This window comes from Oncorhynchus gorbuscha, unplaced genomic scaffold (assembly GCF_021184085.1).
Source record: "Oncorhynchus gorbuscha isolate QuinsamMale2020 ecotype Even-year unplaced genomic scaffold, OgorEven_v1.0 Un_scaffold_10:::fragment_2:::debris, whole genome shotgun sequence".
NCBI lineage: Eukaryota > Metazoa > Chordata > Actinopteri > Salmoniformes > Salmonidae > Oncorhynchus > Oncorhynchus gorbuscha.
In genome coordinates this window covers 213,636-238,176 of record NW_025744371.1, presented here as the reverse complement: position 1 = coordinate 238,176, position 24,541 = coordinate 213,636, and the positions used below count along the sequence as shown (strand labels likewise).

Here is a 24,541-nt window from a genome sequence, read left to right as displayed (position 1 = left end):
AACAAACCACCATGACACACCAGTGATCTAACATGGTAATAATGATGTTGATACTGTAGTGATTAGGAAGCCAGAGGCCAGGGAACTCTATTTGTAACAGAGCGTACCTCCCAATTGGCACCCTATACCCCATATAGTGCACTGCTTAGGAAGGAATAGGGTGTCATTTGGGACAGATACAGATTCACACAGCCACAGCACCAGCCCAACTTTGATTAACTTTATTTTCCATCATCGTACACAATTAGTTAGTAAGTTAGCTTCCTCGGGATTAAAGATAAAAGAGTGGATTCAAATAGTGTCATTTGGCAGAAGCATGTTTCTAATCACGCATTAGCGGCCTTCATAATAACATGGAGAATGGAGATGATGATGAGTATGTTGTCTCTCTCTCGCACACATTCTCCGTCGCTGTAATTCTCACAGTTCATGCATGCAAATCACCCAGATGGAATTAGTGGTGGAGGGTTGGGGGGGTTGGGGGGAGTGAGGGATGTGTCATGAGGGGTCCACATCTTTGTGGAACATAAGTCCCATTTATCCCAAATTAGGATGGGTGCGGCTGTGCGCCCCTTTGATGTTCCTCTAGGCAGGGGGCTAGGGGGCTGGGGGGTGTTGAAGGGGATGAGTAGGGGAAGGAGAGGTGGTATTGCTGGAGCACAAGCAGATGGTGATGAAATGGACTCATACACATACACACGTACACACATACACACATATACACACATATACACAAGGATAGAGCTACATGGAACAGTGGTACATCCACTATCCTTCTCCTATGTTCACAATTGAGAAATAATGTATCTGATTTGAGATCAGTAAATATTTCCGATGTCAGAGTAGTTTGAAACGGTAGAAAAATCTGTGTGGGTTGGTGTCTTCAGATCAATGACAGTTAACAAATGCATAAAATAAACATTTACACATTAAATACATTCGAAATGACAGAATAATACTGATGTAGGATCTTAATTTGAGACAGTTTGCTACGGCAGGAATAGAATCATGCAGCAACGGGAAATGTGAATTATCATGTGGATTATAATTCATTATTTTGTGTAGTGGTTGATCCATTTTTCATCAGGGCAAATCAAGTCTGACATTTTAAAGTGGAAATGACAAACTTTAGAAGCCTTTTTAAACCTTGAATATGCTGCAAATGTGCATTTCCTGCTTTGCAGGAAAATTCTCAACAACAAAAGAGTGGTTACATTAAGATCCTACATCTGTACATCTGTGCTGATCTTCAGCTGTTGGTAATGATCGGTTGGGGAACAATTCACATTTAGGGATCTGAAGAATTGCTTTTGACATACTTCCAGGAATTAACAGAGGTTTACAGCATGGTTGATGAATAGTACAGTTCTAAAGTAGGTAGTACAGTTCTAACTATAGGTAGAAGCACACTATGTTATGACCAAATGAAGTGACCTGGACTGACTGACCAGTCCCATGGCAGACAAGGGATTTAATCTTCCTCTTCTGATTCATCCTCAAATCCTTTCATAGGTGGTAGCAGAGCGCAGAATAATGAAATTGTGGTGATGTTAATAAATGTTCTTTATGCATTTTATCCTCTCTTTCTATCTCCAGGAATATGATGATGGATACGGGACAGCTTACGATGACCAGGGTTATGACTCCTACGACACTAGTTACAGCAATCAAGGACAGAAGTAAGAGTCCGTTTCCTGTTTCTCAGGGCTGTACCTAAATGTATTCCCCGGGTCTCCTTGTCATCCTAACCCATGTTTTAGCAAGACAAAACTATAGATATAGTACATATTATTGGTGTACACCCTCATTCTTTATTAGTTAAATAGGGGGTTAAAGGATACGTGGGTGGGAAAATCAAGTGGACCCTATAAGGATTTGTCTTAATAAAAAATACATTGTTTGTCAGAGGTTGTTGGCAGTATATTGCATCAATGCTTTACATCAGATTAACCTGTTAGCATGCTCGTTCTCCATTAGCAGCTTGTGAACCTACACATCAGATTAGCATGCTAGTTCTCCATTCGCATCCCTATCCCTATAATAGCATGGTAGTTCTCCAAGTAACAGCATGTGAACTAGAGGTCTTCACAAATCGGGTCGGATCCTGCTCGTTGGCCACGGGCTTGGAATCTGTGTGAACATTTGTGAAATACACACCAGATCTGAAATTATATTTGAAGAGTTTAGTTCCTAAACAACAGAAATGTAAATTGCACTCAATAACATTTTATGTTTACAGTTTGTTCTCTTAAATTATTGTCAGGGGGTCGGTCCCCTTCCATCAAACCAAATATGTCAATATCATTGTGACAAAACGACATATTTGCTTCATGAAAACCAGCTACTGCGCACTTCACATGATGCGGGGTGAAATGGGCAATATGCCTACTTGTTGTGGGCGAGGAGGAGGACATGACTCGAGTCAAGTGTGATGTAAGATGTTTGACTCATTGAGGTGCTAGACTGATAGCGCTAGGCTTATCTGCAGAAAATATTGCATTTCCTAATGTTGAAAGGCTACCATTTTCTTGATTGTGTATGGCATGGATAAGTATAAGGAATATCAGGAAAACTTTCCCCTTCAATTATGAGTATTTTATTAACTCTCCGGGTGGTAGCCGTGAATGACTTTTCTATCAAACCCACATCCAAACCAATCTCAGGCTGTATTGGCGAATTCTGTAGGCCTAGAGGATTATGTACATTTAATTTAGAATTTAAAAAAAATGGTGCTGTTATAAAGAGTTGGATCTGAGTTATAGAAATAGCCTACAAAAATAGGGAATACTAACCTAGAAATACAAATCCCAATTGTTGGTAATGACACAGAATATAAATAGGAGACTCCTTCTGTAGCCTATTCCAAATTGAAAATCATGCTTGCTGATCAGACCTTTGCCTACCGTTAGTCTAAATCGATGTTTATCAAAACAGTTGAATTGGCTGGATTGTAATGTTGCTCAGTAAAATAATCAGCTGCTCTCAGTCTTGCAAGCGATGGTCATCACAAAAAGAAATCATCCTGCTCAAATATTTGGTCAACAGAAATAAGGAAAACATTTCTGAAAATGAAATCTCCATCTAACTATAGGGATGTCATTATGAAAACAGCATCCATCTGTCGGTAATGATCGGCTGGGGAACAATTCACATTTAGGGATTAGAATGACTTTTGATAGCATTCCAAGAATCAACGGAGATACAAAAACATTTCATAGAAAGAAACGAGGTCATGAATATTATAGTTCTGAAGGAGAACGAGATAGTTCTGAATTATAGATACTGTAGAGAAACATCCTTTACATCATGACCAACAGAAATGAAACAACCTCTAATAGATTGAACTCTAATGGAACATACGGAGGGGCGACCAGAACAGCCAGGAATGAACAGTGCACGACTTAGTGCCAACATAGAAGAACCAGTTTGGGGGCTCAGAGTGAGATTGAGGGGAAACAAGCTTTTGAACTAAATAATGTTAATAGCTGTCTTTTTATTGTAACTTCTCAATCTGATGTCCTGTCATGACGTATTTTAACCACAATGCCATAGTTTGACAAATACCAGTGAATCCCGGCCATTGTTGCCTCATGAAGCCCAAATGGCTGTTTGGTTGTTTGGATCTATGTAACAGCAACAGAAGACCATGCAGCTACATGGCTGTTTGGTGTCCTATAGCTCTATGCAATACAAACCAGGGGTTGGAACCGGGTCAGGGAACAGAACCAACATTTTTCGAGGAACAGAATCAGAACCAGGAACAAAAGTGATCTATACTGTTCTGGAACATGGGAACCAGTTATTAAAATGATGTTATGTTCCGGGCATTTATGTTCCATGTTTTTATTTTAATTCTGGTGCCACTCTGCACACACAAGCTTGTTAGCTAGCTAGCTATCTCTAGTGCAACGTTAAGCCAACTCTCGGAAGTTCAAAGACATTCAAAGTTCCTTCATAGAAACCGCTCCTCTGTAGGTATAATTCTGTGGGCCTAATTCAGATTATACATGTCATAAGATGGCCAGCACTTCAAGTCAAGCCTCCTACTCCACCCTCTCTCGTTCTCTCCCAACTCACAAAATGTCACTTGTCTCTCCAATGCACCTAAACAACTATAACCCAATTGGTCACGTGATATAATGATTTTTTATTTTATTTCACATTTTTAAAAAGGAACAGAAAGGAACAATATAAACCGGTACTTTTTGGGGGTTCGAACTGGTTCAGAACTATTTTTTGCTAGTCGGAACAGTGAAAGGGAACCCCAACAAATAATGGTTCTGTTCAGAATGAGACAATTGGGAAATAATGTCCATTCCAACCCCTGATAGAAACAGAAGACCCTGCAACTAAACGCACAGAATTGATTTTCTCATATCAAGGGAGTGATCACCCTCACCATGTCACTTCAGGTCAAAGGACTTTGCTATGGCACGTTGGCTTGTTTGCTGCCATCTCTCTCTTTTATCGGTCCTGCATCAGGGATGCTTCCCAAATGACACCATATTCCCTATATAGCACATTACTTTTGACTCTGCTCAAAAGTAGTACACTAAATAAGGAATAGGACACCATTTGGGATGCATCCCTGCTGTTGTCACACCATCTTCCCTCCTCTCCTTTATTCTGTATGTTCTGCTTGCATGGGCAGTTTCAAAGGCCTGATTGTTGCTGCACTTAAGATGTCAAAAATCGCATTAGTGGCAGCTGTAAGGGGGGTAAAGGAGAGAGAAAAAAAGAACATATTAGGCTGTCCCATGCTTTGTGAGGAGGGATGGTTGATGTTTTCTTTTGTGGCCGTGTCAGGATATATGTCGCCAAGGCCAGGCAGCCTACATCTCTCACACACTCTCTCTCTTGGGATGGCAGGTAGCCTGGCTGTTAAGAGCATTGGGCCAGTAATCAAACGTTTGCTGGTTCGAACACCCCAGCAGAAAAAAAAATGTTTTGCCGAACTGCCCTTGAGCAAGGCATTTAACCCCCAACAACAACTGCTACCCGGGCACTGATGACGTGGACATTGTTTAAGGTATCCTCCTGCGGAGGGGTTGTGTTAAATGTGGAAGATATATATTTTTGAATGCATTCAGTTTTGCAACTGACTAGGGCCCATGTGTCAATCTCATTCCACGCAGGGCCGAGTGTCTGCAGGTTTTTGCTCCTTCCTTGGACTTGATTAGTAAAGGTAACTGATTAGTAACTGATTAGTAAAGAACTCCCCTCACCTGGTTGTCTGGGTCTTAATTGAAAAACCAGAAGACACTAGTCCCTCCTTGGAATGAGTTTGACACCCGGGCCTTAGGGCCAGAGTCTCTGCCCCCCCACTCCCTCCCCCTCTGTCCTCTATGTAGTTGGGGTACATCTTAAAGGGGGGTACATCTTAAAGCCTGCCTGCCTGCCTGCCTGTTAGATCTGCAGAGAGGCAGAGGGAGTCACTGGGGTTAGGCTGGCCCTGAGCCCTGGTGTCTATCTGCAGCCATGTGGTGAATAATCACAGAGGCTTAAGGCAGAAGACAAATGGAGTCCATCATGTAGAGGCTTGGTGGGATGTGTGTGTGCTTGGTGGGGTGTGTGTGTGCTTGGTTTGGTGTGTGTGTGCTTGGTGGGGTGTGCTTGGCTCTGTTCTGCCCAGAGGCATGATGCTAGACTCAAAGAGATTTTGAGATCTGTTGTCTGGTTAGAAATGGGGTGCGTCCCAAATGGCACCCTATTCCCATTATAGTGCACTACGTTTGATCAGAGCCCATATGGTAGTAGTGCAAAAGTAGTGCACTATATGGAATAGGGTGTCATTTGAGACACTCACTTAGGCTGACTAATGGGCTACCAGACTTTACAGCGTCTTCCTCCTGAGACACACTAGTCAGTTTATTTACTTATTTTTGTTGACTTATTTAAGTCTCAGAACTGCCTAGAACCTTTTTTTTTGAGCGTAGGTTGTTTATCATCTACATGATCATGTACATCTCTTGAAATTTCTTAGAACATGACAGTGTGTTGTTTAAAGTGTAGTCGGATGATTGCAACCAGCCTGCTTTTTATACTCTCAGAATGTGTTTTTACTCTCAGTGGGTATTTGTAAATATATACAGTACACTGCAGTACACCCCCTGTTTACAGGACCTACTAGTAATCTTTTTAATGTCTCAGAATCAAATACATAATTTTTCAATCAAAATAATCACTATTTCATAGGAAAATGTATTATTAAGAAATATTGTTAACCAGACAAGACCCTTTGAGTTCTTCTTTCACCTGTAGAGTAACAGCCTTCATAGACGCTAGCAGCCCTTTTGACGATACACCATATTAGGTTTATTAGGTACACCCACTTAGTACCGGGTCGGACCCCCCTTTGCCTCCAGAACAGCCTGAATTCTCCAGGGCATGGGTTCTACAAGGTGTGGTGTTCAAACATTGCTCAATTAGTGTAAAGGGACCTAGCGTGTGCTAGGAAAAATATTCCCCACACCATTACACTACCGCCACCCCCACACCATTCTCCTTCAACCTCTCTCATCAACGACCTGTTTGCACCCGAAGGACTGCCTCTGACTGGATGTTTTTTGTTTGTCGCACCATTTTCGCACAGACTTTCTTGTTTCCTAAACCGTTTACCACACTGCAAAGCCAGTGTGTACAGTAAATACAGTACAATACTGCGGTCTATAGTGCATACGGTACAGAACATTTCCTTTTTAAGGTCATCCAATTTAGATCTGCTGATGGACAAAAGGTACAGCCCTGTTTTACCCCGGAGCCCAATCTCAGCTTGAGCAGGTCAGAGTGGTAGCAGGGCTGGAACAGGGAAGGACCCAGGGGAGTGTTAGACTGGCTCCATGGACAAGACGTCTCCCTAACAATGCCTCACAGAGCCTGAGGAGCTCACTGCACAGTCACCAACCACATCAGAGCCCTGGCTGGGCGGCAGGCAGGCAGGACTTCACTGGCTGCAGGATAACAAGCAGAGCAATTTACTACAGTTGGTTTCTCCAGTGTCTCTAGTATGATATCAGCCCTTATGCCTGGCGGGGAAAGAGGGTAACCATTCTGGAGAGTTTGTTTTGGGAATTCTGGGCAAATACACTGTATGTCTACTATACTGTAGACATAATTGAGCCGGACATACTATTCCTGCTAAATACAAGATATGTAACTTGTTTTCAAATTGTAATTGCTGATAATAACCTAAACAACATTGTATAACATATTTAGTCAACAGGAATGTAGCAGATCCACATTGAAAGGAAATAAGAAACGGTTCACAACCTTGAAACATGAGACTTTTAGCTAAACGGTGGTTCTTCTCAGTAGTTCGGAGACATTTACATGTTTCAGAAGAGAGGGAAAGCCTGGAGGAACATCTTGGAACGCCAAATCAGCATGACATCCATGGCAGCTTCAGCACCAGTCAATAGCGGTCAATCTTCGGTATGAGCGCCATCATAGCCTTTTTTCTACGGCATTTAATACACCGACCCAACCCAACGTTATTATTACCTGAAGCCAGGTCAGTAGATGTGTGGCTATTATTAAGCAGTTGGAAGGTCAGCTGAATGGAGAGACTGAAGGAGAATAACTTTCATTGTGTTAGCAGATAGGGGGTGATCTCCCTGTAGGTAAATGAGGAGGATGACAGGTGTTGCTCTGGGTGAGGTCATACAGAGGTTGGACACACACAGATCGGTTTGGATCAGAGTGTTATTTCATTCCTGACACCTATAATACTACAGGGGCCTCTCGCCTCTTCCCTTCCTCTTCCTCTTCCCTGGCTCGTCAGCCTGCTCCCACAGGGCCGTGGTTACAGGGAGGAGGGCCGCGGTTACTGGGCTAGCTGTGACAGCATTTTAAAGGGCAGACACATCCCCTAGGAACAGTTGTAAAACTCAATACAGGAGACAAGTGTGGAGGTGTGGAGGTAAAAGGTAGCACAGAGCACAGGGGACTTGTGGAGATAGCAGCGAAGGGGAGAGAACCATTCTGAGGTAGGACAGAGCACAGGGGACTTGTGGAGATAGCAGCGAAGGGGAGAGAACCATTCTGAGGTAGCACAGAGCACAGGGGACTTGTGGAGATAGCAGCGAAGGGGGGAGAACCATTCTGAGGTAGGACAGAGCACAGGGGACTTGTGGAGATAGCAGCGAAGGGGAGAGAACCATCAGAGCACAGGGGACTTGTGGAGATAGCAGCGAAGGGGGGAGAACCATTCTGAGGTAGCACGGAGCACAGGGGACTTGTGGAGATAGCAGCGAAGGGGAGAGAATCATTCTGAGGTAGGACAGAGCACAGGGGACTTCTGGAGATAGCAGCGAAGGGGAAATAACCATCAGAGCACAGGGGACTTGTGGAGATAGCAGTGAAGGGGAGAGAACCATCAGAGCACAGGGGACTTGTGGAGATAGCAGCGAAGGGGAGAGAACCATTCTGAGGTAGGACAGAGCACAGGGGACTTCTGGAGATAGCAGCGAAGGGGAGAGAACCATTCTGAGGTAGGACAGAGCACAGGGGACTTGTGGAGATAGCAGCGAAGGGGAGAGAACCATCAGAGCACAGGGGACTTGTGGAGATAGCAGCGAAGGGGAGAGAACCATCAGAGCACAGGGAACTTGTGGAGATAGCAGCGAAGGGGAGAGAACCATCAGAGCACAGGGAACTTGTGGAGATAGCAGCGAAGGGGAGAGAAGCATCAGAGCACAGGGAACTTGTGGAGATAGCAGCAAAGGGGAGAGAACCATCAGAGCACAGGGGACTTGTGGAGATAGCAGTGAAGGGGGCAGAACCATTCTGAGGTAGGACAGAGCACAGGGGACTTGTGGAGATAGCAGCGAAGGGGAGAGAACCATCAGAGCACAGGGGACTTGTGGAGATAGCAGCGAAGGGGAGAGAACCATCAGAGCACAGGGGACTTGTGGAGATAGCAGCGAAGGGGAGAGAACCATCAGAGCACAGGGGACTTGTGGAGATAGCAGCGAAGGGGAGAGAACTATCAGAGCACAGGGGACTTGTGGAGATAGCAGCGAAGGGGAGAGAACCATCAGAGCACAGGGGACTTGTGGAGATAGCAGTGAAGGGGGCAGAACCATTCTGAGGTAGGACAGAGCACAGGGGACTTGTGGAGATAGCAGCGAAGGGGAGAGAACCATCAGAGCACAGGGGACTTGTGGAGATAGCAGCGAAGGGGAGAGAACCATCAGAGCACAGGGGACTTGTGGAGATAGCAGTGAAGGGGAGAGAACCATTCTGAGGTAGCACGGAGCACAGGGGACTTGTGGAGATAGCAGCGAAGGGGAGAGAACCATTCTGAGGTAGGACAGAGCACAGGGGACTTCTGGAGATAGCAGCGAAGGGGAGAGAACCATTCTGAGGTAGGACAGAGCACAGGGGACTTCTGGAGATAGCAGTGAAGGGGAGAGAACCATTCTGAGGTAGGACAGAGCACAGGGGACTTCTGGAGATAGCAGCGATGGGGAAATAACCATTCTGAGGTAGGACAGAGCACAGGGGACTTGTGGAGATAGCAGCGAAGGGGAGAGAACCATTCTGAGGTAGGACAGAGCACAGGGGACTTGTGGAGATAGCAGCAAAGGGGACAGAACCATTCTGAGGTAGGACAGAGCACAGGGGACTTGTGGAGATATCAGCAAATGGGAGAGAACCATTATGAGGTAGGACAAAGCACAGGGGACTTGTGGAGATAGCAGCGAAGGGGAGAGAACCATTCTGAGGTAGGACAGAGCACAGGGGACTTGTGGAGATAGCAGCGAATGGGAGAGAACCATTCTGAGGTAGGACAGAGCACAGGGGACGTGGAGATAGCAGCGAAGGGGAGAGAACCATTCTGAGGTAGGACAGAGCACAGGGGACGTGGAGATAGCAGCGAATGGGAGAGAACCATTCTGAGGTAGGACAGAGCACAGGGGACGTGGAGATAGCAGCGAATGGGAGAGAACCATTCTGAGGTAGGACAGAGCACAGGGGAGAGAACAGTTATGGATGTCTGAATGGCAAGTCTTGGTGGGTCGTCCACCAACAGTATGTGAACAGAGAACCAATGTAGACCACCATGGTGTGAATCAGTTGTGGAAAGTACCCGAGAAATCAGAGTTTTACTATAGAAACGTACAGATCTAGGCATGAATAGGCCTAGGAAATATGTGGCTGGTATTTCAGGCTTTGCAAACACACAGAAGTACATTAGTTCAAGAGAGTTAATTAGTTCAACACAATGTAATTGATTTCTATCTAAGGAACAGAGGTCATGCAGTTCTCTGATGGGTACTTTCTGTAATAACTTTACTCGTTTGATCCTTTTAATATTGTTCTAATTCAGTTCTCAGCAGTTTGTAACATTTGTTTTGACAGGCAACGTCAGTCTTTTGCCCTAATTTGTTTCAGAGCTGGAGATATTTTAATGTTGTAAGGCCTAACGAGAGTTTTTGCTGCTGTCTCAAGTGTTGTCTTGGAAAGATTCCAGACACTCTCAGAATGATGTCAGTTTATAGCATCGGAGAGAATATGATGAAAAACTTGAGGATGAACCCCAAATGGAAACCTGTTCTATATATAATGCACTTACTTTGACCAGAGCCCTATGCACCCTAGTCAAAAGTAGTACACTATATAAGGGATAGGATGTCCTTTGGGGATATAACCTCAGTCTATATGTTGGGCTGTAATAACGTTGCAGTCACCTGCCCATCTGTTCACCAAGACACAATCTGAGGTGAATTTGAATGTAATATGGATGACTTACCATTCAGTCCTTCTGACATCGCAGTAAGGGTCCAACATTGATTATTGCATACGCAATCAGCTGTGGAGACAAGTAATCAACAGCATATCCCTGAGGGAGTTTTCAAAAACAATTACACCATTCTCATTTTGGATAATATACAGGACACATTCTCCCAAGTACAGTTCCTTTTCTGTCTGTTTATGTTTTAATCTATTTTTGTCTGGTTTTGCTTTTTGCTGTATTTCTTTCAGAGCCTTAATCGCCTCTCTCAGTACAAGAGACGTCACTACAGTCCCTGGTTTGAATCCAGGCTGTATCACATCCGGCCGTGATTGGGAGTCCCATAGGGCGACGGACAATTGGCCCAGGGCCCTCATTGTTATTAAGAATTTGTTCTTAACTGACTTGCCTGGTTAAATATATAAATATATATATATATATGTCAATATGAAGGTAGTCATGTCATTTTTCATAGTCTGAGAGTGAAGGATATCCTTTATCAAAATGAGTTATTTCGCTATCAAAATTATGTTAAATGCTCGCTATCTAATTAATATTTCCCCCTGAATGTTCTTCCTCCTGCATTGGAAAACCTATGAAATATTTAGTGTCTCCTCTCCCCTGGATATGACTGCTGACTATAGATTGTTATTCTCAGTACCTCTGGATCCTCTCTAAATGTCCTAGCAGATCTCTGCAGGTTTATCACAGAGCAACATAAGAGCAATGGCTGTGTAAGAAAACAAAGTCCACCAGGGACATGTACTACATCACTCAGATGTAACATCACCATCTGTTTATTGGCGCAGCAAACGACAACATCAGTACATAGGATCAGCCATTTATAGAGGATACCTGTAAACCTGAGAGCCAGGCGGTAGGTGTACCTGTGGACGAGCAGGTCTGGAGTCAGATTCCATGATTCCTGATCATGAGACAAGGTATCCTCTATAAATGGTTTGTTTGTTTGAGATTGTCTGTAGTGGGACTGAGGCTGGGACTGGGGCTGAGGCTGGGACTGGGACTGGGGCTGAAGCTGGGACTGGGACTGAGGCTGGGGCTGAGGCTGGGGCTGGGGCTGAGGCTGGGGCTGAGGCTGGGACTGGGGCTGAGGCTGAAGCTGGGACTGAGGCTGGGACTGGGACTGGGACTGAGGCTGGGGCTGGGACTGAGGCTGGGGCTGGGGCTGGGGCTGGGGCTGGGGCTGAGGCTGGGGCTGAGGCTGGGACTGGGACTGGGGCTGGGGCTGAGATGGGGCTGTACCCCATAGTGTTTTGGTCAAAAGTAGTGCACTATATAGAGAATAGGGTGCCATTTGTGACACATATTTTGTGTTTGTCTTGAACTAGCAGGAGACTAAAAATCTATTTTTTAAATATTTGAAGCCAGAGATTTAAACACCCAGCTTACTAAAGTGGTCTCTGGGTTTCTACTTGAGATATAAACACCCAGCATAGTACAGTGGTCTCTGGGTTTCTCCTTGAGATATAAACACCCAGCATAGTACAGTGGTCTCTGGGTTTCTACTTGAGATATAAACACCCAGCATAGTACAGTGGTCTCTGGGTTCCTACTTGAGATATAAACACCCAGCATAGTACAGTGGTCTCTGGGTTCCTACTTGAGATATAAACACCCAGCATAGTACAGTGGTCTCTGGGTTCCTCCTTGAGATATAAACACCCAGCATAGTACAGTGGTCTCTGGGTTTCTCCTTGAGATATAAACACTCAGCATAGTACAGTGGTCTCTGGGTTTCTCCTTGAGATATAAACACCCAGCATAGTACAGTGGTCTCTGGGTTTCTCCTTGAGATAGAAACACCCAGCATAGTACAGTGGTCTCTGGGTTTCTCCTTGAGATATAAACACCCAGCATAGTACAGTGGTCTCTGGGTTCCTCCTTGCTCCTCTCCATCATTAGCTGTTAATAAATGTTTACATGCTTGTGATTAAAACAACATAAAATATAAATTAAGTTGGGATTGTTTCAGTTCCTGACATGTTTCCAGCCACATTCCATTTGTGACTATTTATATAAACTTAGCATAAAAAGAAACGTCCCTTTTTCAGGACCCTGTCTTTCAAATATAATTTGTAAAAATCAAAATAACTTCACAGATCTTCATTGTAAAGGGTTTAAACACTGTTTCCCATGCTTGTTCATTGAACCATAAGCAATTAATGAACATGCACCTGTGGAAAGGTCATTAAGACACTAACAGCTTACAGACGGTAAGCAATTAAGGTCACAGTTATGAAAACTTAGGACACTAAAGAGGCCTTTCTACTGACTTTGAAAAACACCAAAAGATAGATGCCCAGCGTCCCTGCTCATCTGCGTGAACGTGCCTTAGGCATGCGGCAAGGACGCATGAGGACTGCAGATGTGGCCAGGGCAATAAATTGCAATGTCCGTACTGTGAGACGCCTAAGAAAGCGCTACAGGGAGACAGGACGGACAGCTGATCGTCCTCGCAGCGGCAGACCACATGTAACAACACCTGCAAAGGATTGGTACATGCGAACATCACACCTGCTGCGGGACAGGTACAGGTTGGGAACAACAACTGCCCGAGTTACACCAGGAACACACAAACCCTCCATCAGTGCTCAGACTGTCCACAATAGGCTGAGACAGGCTGGACTGAGGGCTTGTAGGCCTGTTGTAAGGCAAGTCCTCACCAGACATCTCAGACAACAATGACATCTACGGGCACAAACCCGCTGTCGCTGGACCTGACAGGACTGGCAAAAAGTGCTCTTCGCTGACGAGTCGCAGTTTTGTCTCACCAGGGGTGATGGTCGGGTTCGCGTTAATCGTCGAAGGACTGAGCGTTACATCGAGGCCTGGACTCTGGAGCGGGATCGATTTGGAGGTGGAGGGTCCGTTATGGTCTGGGCTGAGCTTGTGCATTACAGGGAAGACATCCTCCTCCCTCATGTGGTACTTTTCCTGCAGGCTCATCCCGACATGACCCTCCAGCATGACAATGCCAGCATCCATACTGCTTGTTCCTTGTGTGATTACCTGCAAGACAGGAATGTTCGTGTTCTGCCATGACCAGAGAAGAGCCCGGATCTCAATCCCATTGAGCACGTCTGGGACCTGTTGGATTGGAGGGTGAGGGCTCGGGCCATTCCCCCCATGAATGTCCGGAAACTTGCAGGTGCCTTGGTGGAAGTGTGGGGTAACATCTCACAGCAAGAACTGGCAAATATGTTGCAGTCCATGAGGAGGAGATGCACTGCAGTACTTAATGTAGCTGGTGGCCCCACCAGATACTAACTGTTATTTTTTATTTTATTGACCCCCCCTTTGTTCAGGGACACATTATTCCACATGTCTGTGGAACTTGTTCAGTTTATGTCTCAGTTGTTGAATCTTGTTATGTTCATACAAATATTTACACATGTTAAGTTTGCTGAAAGTAAACGCAGTTGACAGTGAGAGAATGTTTTTTTTTATTGTTGCTGAGTTTAGTGTTAATTGATGCTTTTTAATACATGCCATTTAGCAGACAATTTTATGAAAAGCGAATTACAGTCAGGCATGCATGCATTTTATGTATGGGTGATCCCAGGAATCAAACCCGCTACTCTGTCATTACGAGCACCATGCTCTACCAATTGAGCTACAAAGGGCCACTATAAAAGTGCTCGGAGGCGTTTGACTGTGCCATTTGGGATACAACCTGTATTTTACTTGAAGCAGTTTGTTTCACCTGGATCGTTGCCCTTCAGGGGGGAGCTGAGGCCTGAGGACTCACTGACCAGACCATGGTAATAGAGGAGAAAAGGACATTGGTAGAGAGAGGCTATGTGTGAGGATATTGACAAAATGTCAACCCAGAAATTAGAGGTGCCTAACAGCTTTGGGAGTCCTCCTCTCGTCCTTGTGAAAGGGGAAAGCTTTGACTTGGCAGCTCTCTGAGGACCTGACAGCAGCTATTGGTCCTCGTAGCCTTTAGCTTTACACCAACAGGAAGGATAAGCCGCTTGTTTAGCCCCTCAGCTTCCCAGGGCGTACTCTAGCGGAACGGTGTGTAGTTGAGTGTATATTCAGAGGGGTTCCTCTCTGGGAAGAATATACCCCAGTATGGAGACATGGTGTGAAATCAAATTACCACACACCATGTCAGGTGTTTCATAGTGTACAAGACACAGAAAGAGAGAACATGCATTCATTTGCTGCATCTCTTTCTCTCTCTTGCGCTCTCTCTCCTTCACCCTCCACATCTACCCACCTTCTCTCTCCTTCACCCTCCACATCTACCCCCCCCCTCTCTCTCTCTCGCTCTCTGTCTCTCTCTCTCTCTCTCTCTCTATCACTCTGTCTCTCTTTCTCTCTGCCTGTGTCTCTCTCTCTGTCTCTCTCTCTGTCTCTCTCTCTGTCTCTCTCTCTGTCTCTCTCTCTGTCTCTCTCTCTGTCTCTCTCTCGGTTTCTCTCTCTAAAGCCATGACGAGTGGTGTCAGGTATATATAAGCAGCTGGACACCAGTGTAAGACTCACAGTGGTACCTCTGCTGTGAGGGTTGATTGGAAAACCACACACTCTGAATAACAAAGTCTGGTTTCTCTTTGTGGACACAGAGCATAAATATTCACTCACATCTTAGCAGGGGTCCAGTTTAGATAAGAGGAAAAAGCCTGCCTTTGTTTCTGCTGTTATTGTTCCCTGGTTGAGTCATGAGCTGTGTGAGCAATGCAATCTTCATGCCAAGTCAATGATCTCCCCGGGGAAGAAACCCAACATCAATGCCTTTTCTGGACAATGTCTCAAGCAGACATTTATAGATCCACAACTATAGACGTTTCCCCCTTCCCCCCTCCGTCCCCTAATATGAATTTGTTCATGTCAGCTTGTGCCTTTAAGTTTCTTTAAAAAAAACTATCAACATGCTGCCAATCAAAGTTGAATAGTGATTAAGTGCTTTGAAACGCGAAAATCATAAAAGTCATCCTTTTTTGTTGATCTGGTGTACAGCTGGGCCTTTAGTGTCACCTCCAGCACTAAACCAGAGAGAGGAGGGGTAAGCCCCAGACTGACAGGCACGGAGACCAGGGCCATAACTACGTATGAGGACACCGAAAAAAATATATAATAATAGAAATATATATTTTGCACACAATAAAGTAAATCAATTACGGCTCAGCAATCTAAGACTGCTCCCGGTGTTGATTAAAGATCAGGATGCTTATGTTCTTCATCTGACTGAGTTCTGATCACGCCTGACGCTTTGCAAACGAGTGGAATCATGAACAGAGGATGGGTATCTCCACCCTCTCGCCGAACAGGCCGATGGCCTGAGAAGTTAAACAAACTACCCCAACTCGGAGTCGGCTCTAGTGGGCAACTAGAGACGCTGATGGCAGTGTGTTTGTGAGATAACGGACAAAAGGCCATTTTATAACTCTCCCGCAACTCCTGCCGCATCTACAGCCACCCCCAAACAAACAAAAACTGGTTAATAGTTGCTTATAGATACAGTCAGTTAGGTGGCTACCTGCCGGGAAGACACTTCTATTGCAGTAACGTTAAAGGTCTCTAGCTAGTATTACTTAGCCAGCTAGAACGATGAAGTAAGAGGCTGACGGTAAACAGAGCCTCGCTCAGCAGGAGCAAAAAAATAGGCTACTAAGTTCTCATAATGACTCTATAAAAAAAAAAGAAGATAGGTTTCAATATGAACATCTCCGCATGTCCTATCTTCGCTATAGGCCTAGATTCAAATGCAATCAAACTGTAAACAATACAGTTCATACGTTTTCATTTATATGGGGGGGGGGGTTGTTCGTTCTTGTCTCCATCATCCACTGGAGTCGAAAGCTGACCCGTTACCCACTCCCCCCCCACAACATCACTGATATCGATACAGAATTGAAAGTCATATTCTAATAACTCAGGCGAATGTGATGATACGATCATCGGTGCACTCCATTGATGTCTGTTTATGCAGAGCTAGATTAGTAACGGCCAGGAATAGAAATGTGAACTCTATGTATATACTGTGTCTATGTTACGAGTTGATGATTTTATGCAAGTCATCATTACAAATGACTGAACAGATGCTACGTGTCATTGTGAATCATTTCTCATATTTCACCCCCCTTTCAGGGATATAACATTACAGTCGTATAGCTAATAGGCTGTGTGTTGGTAAATCGACTGAGGTGAATCAACCTACAGCAGCCATGGTGATCATTTTTTTGCTTGTTTTGCTGTTCTCCAAATAGCATTTTAAAACATTTTTATTATATAGAAATGCAGTAAATGAACTTCAACATGCCAAAAATGTCCTGGACGGAACCTCACTAAGACTGAAGCCCTGGTTACAGCCCTGGCGGTGACAGGGATGGTGACGGGGAGAAGACTCAGCTGTGACGGGTGGCATGTGCCGGCTCTGTGGCAGCCTTATGATGAATGACCTTTCTGGGCTTGAATGATAGGACTGATACTGAATGATACCAGCACACGATTGTTCTGTCAGCAAGTCAACAGGGACCGCTGAGAAATAAATAAAGAATAGCAAAGAAATGAACCACAATTCAAGATGGCCTCCCTTTTTATTTTTTTATTACAGGTGCCATCTCTCATATATAGCTCCATATCCTGGATACGGGGAGACCGACATAGCCAGGAAATTGCCATGTGGAAGCACAGAAGGCACAGCCGCAGCTACTGTAACTGCTGAGTGAATATTGGCTGTCTGATCTATTGTGTACTGTATCCTGTAAGGGAGGGAGGGCATAGTTATGAAAATAAATTATGTGTATACACCTTGTGCGCATGTTCGTAATGTAGAGTATATGTTTAGGGTTACATACAGCAGAATGGTACAGCAATTCTGTACATGATGACGTTATTTCACTTTCCCGAACAGTTCATGCCATTCTCATCCCAGGTAATGATTTGATAGCCGTGTGCTGTGATGTTCCTCTATCGTTCTCCATTAAGGCCTAAAGGCCATGGCGTTTTACTGTTAGAAAGAGATTCTGATGGATGTCTCCTCTTTCTTTCCTTTCACAGCTCAGACCATTATTATGAGTACGGACAGGATAACGGTGAGGAATCATACGAGTCATACGGTCAGTGGCTAACTGCTTTATTCAAATGTGAAATGTTGTTGAAATGCATACACACCACCTGTCTTGTTCAGTGTGGACCTCTTTTCATCAATCAACGCGGCAGTTTTAAATGCTGTTAAACCCACAGGCAATGTAATTTCCCCCTAATAGGTGCTATATAAGCGTTTTGACAGATTTGTTGTATATGTGTTGTTAGCATTATTCAGAATGCCAAGTGATGGTATAACATGAGGCATGGTCTGTGTCATTTTAATGGTAAAATCATTTATCGGGGATTATCCTGTTCCACAACTGAATTAGGCCTCTTTTTTACGCAACTCTATATGAACAACGTACATTTTTCTGACAATGTCAAACACAATCCTGTTATTATAAAGGTTGGGGATGTCGGACAAAGACACAGTAATTCTATAAAGCGGGGCATGGCTACGTCCACAGAATGTCCTGACTGTATTCACACGTAGACCATGAGTGATAGAGTAACTGATATGCCTTGACGTCTGCTTTTCTAATACAGCTTTAACTATGGCTTTCTTTTCTGGTGAAATGTTTTGAGCGCTGCGTGGTTCTCGTCTCAGTCCCTGAGCCGTTAATGTAATCTCATTACCCAGGTCTCCTCTTGCTTTGGCAGATGTCAATTCTTATAGCACTTCACAGTAACTGTACACAGTTGTCACCAGACACCATCTGTAAAGTAAAGGACTTTTATTCTCTTCAGTCCATAACGACTTTGTAATTGCTCATAACATAGGGTGGTGGGTAGCCTAGCGGTTAAGAGCATTGGGCCAGTAACCAAAAGATTTCTGGTTCGAATCGCCTTTAATCTAATTGCTCCAGGGTCACTGCAAATAATGGCTGATCCCTGGCTCTGAACCACCTCTCTGGAGCTGTCTCAGGGGAAGTGGGATTCAACAACAACAGCAAATTGTGAAATTGGACAAATGTGAGGACACACCTAATTACTATAACTGAAACAGCGGCTTATTCATATTACAAATTTGCAACACAGATTAACACACGAGTTATGTGGCGAGAAACTCTGGCTGGAAAGTGTTAATAACCTCCAGAAGCAGACAAACACACAGAGGCTAACAGTGCAATGCTACATGCTTTCTAACAGGTGAAAAGAAAGAGGTGTTTGACAGTTTGGAGAAAGGCGATGTTTAAACGATAAACAGAGTTGATGGTGCATGGTTGATCTCTAACCACAAGGTTACATTAGTCACTGTCTCTCAGTGTCAGAGAAAGTGTGACAGGTTTAGAGACTATTAGATACTATTGGTTATGGGCTGCCAGCAGAGACCATGTCAAGGGAAAACCAGTCCTTTGTGAGCCTCTGCTCTGCTCCGGGGATGAGACTCTGCTGGCTAGAGATCACACAAAGGCTGCCATCGATGCAGCAGGCACTTGGCACATAGACAGCAGAGGGCCTGAATGAGGTCTGATTTGGGCTAATGGTTATTGTGACCTTTTGTTAGGAGCCACTACACTGGCTCTTTTCAAGTAGCTATCTGATCTTCTGTTTCAATTATCGAAACGCATCCTTCTAGGTGAATGACACGCTTCTGGGAGGATTGTCTGTTTGAACTACAGAGGCTGGGATTCTTCTGTTGTTCCAGTTTCAGTCTCTCAAATTACTCAGAAAGTTAGTCCATTGGCATAATTCAACTTTTTTTGACAGGTTTGATGCCTGATTGAAGAATGATAGCTGAATTCTTACCTCAGTTCCAGTCTAAGGAAAAAATGATAAAATATTGTTCCAATAACCTGTTGACATCATAGAAATCTGAGTTACACAAGAGAGTGGGTGTGTGTGTGTGTAGAAGTGTTCCTTATGGCTGTTTCCCTATAAAGCAGGTCAGGAGGACTGGACAACTAATCGTGGCAAGGCGCCAGCTGCACGGACGACCAAGGGAGTGTACAGAGAGACGCCCTACTCCAGATATTGAACTGATTATACAACAACCTGCACAATCCCTCATGGATGTGTCATCAAGTAATGGATTTTATACGGACGCTCCCTTCTTTTTAGAATAAAAACACAAACAAAACCAAACAATAACACAGAGGAAATGATGCAGGTAAAGACCTTGAAATCAATCGTAAACATGTGTTTAAAAAACGGAAGACCCTGGTATGATGTCAAGACTGTTTCCACCGGGAATAATGTGTATAATTTAGGTCATCTACCCACTCCTAAACAAGTAGATATCTAAATATTCTGGACCCGGTTATAGAGCGATTGGTCATTGGTAATATATTAGTGATTTAGTTGTAGAGAGGTGAAGTATTGTAGATATTTTTGCCTGTCCCTTGCAAATGAAACCTTTCCAATCAGAAAAGATCCTGAAATAAATATTGTTGTTTTATCTCCTTTTGTAAATGATAGTTCTTTAATGTTAAAGGGCTTATAAAAGCATGGCGTGGAATCATTGTGGATAGTGTCAACTGTTTTATTCCTGTCTTAAAACTTGTAGATGTGTGTGTTTCTGTTTAATTTCCCGTGTTTAATCAATCTTCAATCTCAGCTCATACTCTTCTTTTTTTTGTGTGTAAAAACCCTCAGTAAGAAAAAAATAATCAAGAGCTGCAAGACATTTTAGGTAAAGCTCTTAATAATTCATTCCAATGCATATATTTTGGGGGGGGCTTTAATACCTGAAATGCTTTTAGACATTGTATAAACCAGGTTCTTGAGACATTAACAGAAATAGTATATTAGCATATTAACCTTATCCGCTTATGTAGGCCCTTTACATTGTTCTTCTTGGTTGATGCTCAATAAACTTTTGGAAATATAGAAGTTTGTGTTCCACAGCGTAATTCTGTATTTGCATAAATAGAAAAACACAATAATCTAAACTAACAAAACTAACATTGCAAGGAATGATGTTGACGATAATATTGAAACTTTAATACAGGTTCTTAAATTCCGTTCTTAAATTCCATAATGTACACTACAGTTCAAAAGTTTGGGATCACTTAGAAATGTCCTTGTTTTGGAATGAAAAGCAAATTGTTTGTCTATTAAAATAACATCAAATTGGTCAGAAATGGAGTGTAGACATTGTTAATGTTGTAAATGACTATCATAGCTGGAAATGGCAGATTTTTTAAATGGAATATCTACATAGGCGTACAGAGGCCCATTATCAGCAACCATCACTCCTGTGTCCAATGGCACGTTGTGTTAGCTAATCCAAGTTTATCATTTTAAAAGGCTAATTGTGAATAGGTCGACTCCAGTGAACGTCAACAGTGAAGAGGCGACTCCGGGATGCTGGCCTTCGAGGCAGAGTTCCTCTGTCCAGTGTCTGTGTTCTTTCGCAGATCTTAATATTTTCTTTTTTTGGCCAGTCTGAGATATGGCTTTTTCTTTGCAACTCGAAGGCCCTAGAAGGCCCTCATCCCTGAGTCGCCTCTTCACTGTTGACGTTGAGACTGGTGTTTTGAGGTTACTATTTAATGAAGCTGCCAGTTGAGGACTTGTGAGGCGTCTCAGTTGTGCACCGGGGCCTCCCACTCCTCTTTCTATTCTTGTTAGAGCCTGTGTGCACTGTTCTGTGATGGGAGTGGTACACAGCGTTGTACAAAATCTTCAGTTTCTTGGCAATTTCTTGCATGGAATAGCCTTTATTTCTCAGAACAAGAATAGACTGACGAGTACTTTGTTTTTAGTCATTTTGAGCCTTTAATCGAACCCACAAATGCTGATGCGCCAGAATTCCAACTTGTCTAAAGAAGTCCCGTTTTATTGCTTCTTTAATGAGGACAACAGTTTTCATCTGTGCTAACAAATATCAATTAGCTTTTTAAATGATAAAATTGGATTAGCTAACACAACGTGCCATTGAAACACAGGAGTGATGGTTGCTGATAATGGGCCTCTGTACGCCTATGTAGATATTCCATAAAAAATCTGCCATTTCCAGCTACAATAGTCATTTATAACATGAACAATGTCTACACTGTATTTCTGATCAATTTGATGTTAGTCTAATGGACAAAAAAAATTAAAAATAATCAAAAACGAGGACATTTCTAAGTGACCCCAAACTTTTCAACGGTAGTGTATATTGAGACTCTTGAGAGATATTATATTGATCAAGAATTAGCTTCTGAATAATATGATAACATGTACAACAACATAAAAGTGAACATTATTTTAACACAAAAATATATTTAAAAACTGAATTCATGTAACAAAACAACACCATATTGTAAGAACTGTGTTGTATGTATATTGCCTATTTGTATATTGCAATTCAGCTAATGTTTTGTAGGTAATGATTTCGATACAATGTCAATCACAGATTTAAGTCTCTGATGTGTGTTTTTCATATGTAATATCTTAATAAAACAGATTACAATATGTCAGTTGACATTATTTTTAACAGTACACTAACATGTACAGCAACAATGGCAGCGGCACCTGTATTTTCTTGCTTGCCTATCTAATAATAAGTGACTTTGAGCATCTTATAATAGGCAGTCCTATTACATTTTAATGACAATAAACAGTGACACCAGGAGAAACTCCTAGGGACTGTTCATAACTTTTCTACTGGATGTAAACAACGGCTTTTACACAATTGTATAGAATTTGTATGGCGGGGATCTCGTTTCTGTTCTTGTTCTGCTCCCTGTGTTCTCCTCTGGTGTCTGCCCTGACCTTTGGCCCTGCCCCTCTGTTAGAGAGACTCTAAATGACCCCTGACCTCTGAACCCCAGCTGACCTCCACACTGAGAGGACGGCAGACAGACAGTAGCTGTTTTAAAAGACCTCCCTCCATCCGTTCCACAAGGTAATCAAACCCAACCAACCTAACCTCATCGTAACGTAGACTGACAAACATATAAAGCACTAAAACCAAAATGAAGTTGTTCATCATTAAGTCTTTCTTAATCTTGAAGGGGTTTAAAAGTCAACACTGGGGATTAATTAGACTTCGATATAAACTATTTAAAAGTATTATAAATAAATAATATTTCTAGCAGGTTTGGTGTGCAATAAGTGTATTCTATGACTTTGATCATATATGTTGTATTTTAAGTCAAATGAATTACTCTTTAACCATACTAAAACTATTTTTCTGAATCACTTTAAATTGCAACAGTTTGCTTTCTTTCTGTACCTTTATTTTGTAATCAATCATGTTATTTCCTTTATTTTAGGCTGGTGCCAGAGCCCACAGCAGGAAATCATACGTCCGACCACCCTCAAGCTCTGAAGGTGAGTTGCAAATAACGCTATTCGTCTGATAATTCCTCTTCTGTATATCAACATAACCAGAGTGCTTTGGTTACAAATACAGTATTAGTCAAGATTAAAAATATACAGGGTATGTCCCAAATGGCACCCAGTTCCCTATATAGTGCATTACTTTTGACCAAAGACCTATGGGCCTTGATCAAAAGTAGTCTACGACAGTGCCTTCAGAAAGTATTCACACCCCTTGACTTTTTCCACATTTTGTTGCATTACAGCCTGAATTGAAAAATGATTAAATGTACCTTTTGTGTCACTGGCCTACACACAATACCCTATAATGTAAAAGTAGAATTTTGTTTTTAGAAATGTTTATTCATTAACAATTCAAAGCTGTAATGTCTCGAGTCAATAAGTATTCAACCCCTTTGTTATGGCAAGCCTAAAAAAGTCCAGGTGTAATAATTTGCTTAACAAGTCACATAATATATTACATCGATAATAGTGTTTAACGTGATTTTTTGATGACTACCTCATCTCTGTGCCCTACACATACAAGTACAGTGCATTCGGAAAGTATTCAGACCCCTTGACTTTTTCCACACTTTGTTATGTTACAGCCTTATTGTCACGATCGTCTAAGGTGGAAACAGCGGAGCAAAGCGCAGCGTGGTGAGCGTACATACTTCTTTATTATAAGATGTCGCCAACAAAACAATAAACATGAAAACGAAAACGTGAAGCCAACGTAGTGCTCACAGGCAACTATACGTGGACAACTACCCACAAATACAGGTGGGAAAAAGGCTACCTAAGTATGGTTCTCAATCAGAGACAGTGACAGACATCTGCCTCTGATTGAGAACCACAACCGGCCAAACACACAGAAATACAAATCATTGAAAAAGGGACATAGAATGCCCACCCAAATCACACCCTGACCAAACCAAAATAGAGACATATAAAGCTCTCTACGGTCAGGGCGTGACACTTATTCTAAAATAGATTTTTTTTTAAACTAATGTCCATCAATCTACACACAATAGCCCATAATGACAAAGTGAAAACAGGTTTTTAGAATTTTTTGCTAATTTGTTACGAATTAAAAACTGAAATACCTTATTTACATAAGTATTCAGACCCTTCGCTATGAGACTCGAAATTGAGCTCAGGTGCAACCTGTTTCCATTGATCGTTCTTGAGATGTTTCTACAACTTTATTGGAGTCCAACTGTGGTAATTCAACTACATGGACATGATTTGGAAAGGCACACCCCTGTCTATTATATAAGGTCCCACAGTTGACAGTGCATGTCAGAGCAAAAATCAAGCCATGACATCGAAGGAATTGTCCATGGAGCTCCGAGACAGGATTGTGTCGCGGTCTCTCTGGTCTGATGAAACCAAGATTGAACTCTTTGGCCTGAATGCCAAGCGTCACATATGGAAGAAACCTGGCACCATCCCTGCGGTGAAGCATGGTGATGGCAGCATCATGCTGTGGGGATG

The 24,541-nt window shown here is 43.1% G+C and overlaps 1 long non-coding RNA gene across 1 annotated transcript; it reads left to right on the top strand.

The window, feature by feature from the left end:
* Positions 1–1,596: 1,596 nt before the first annotated feature.
* On the top strand, positions 1,597–20,793 carry LOC124016876. Its single transcript, XR_006835426.1, has 3 exons — positions 1,597–1,679; positions 17,765–17,823; positions 19,681–20,793. It is a non-coding gene; the product is annotated as an uncharacterized LOC124016876 (long non-coding RNA).
* Positions 20,794–24,541: the final 3,748 nt, after the last annotated feature.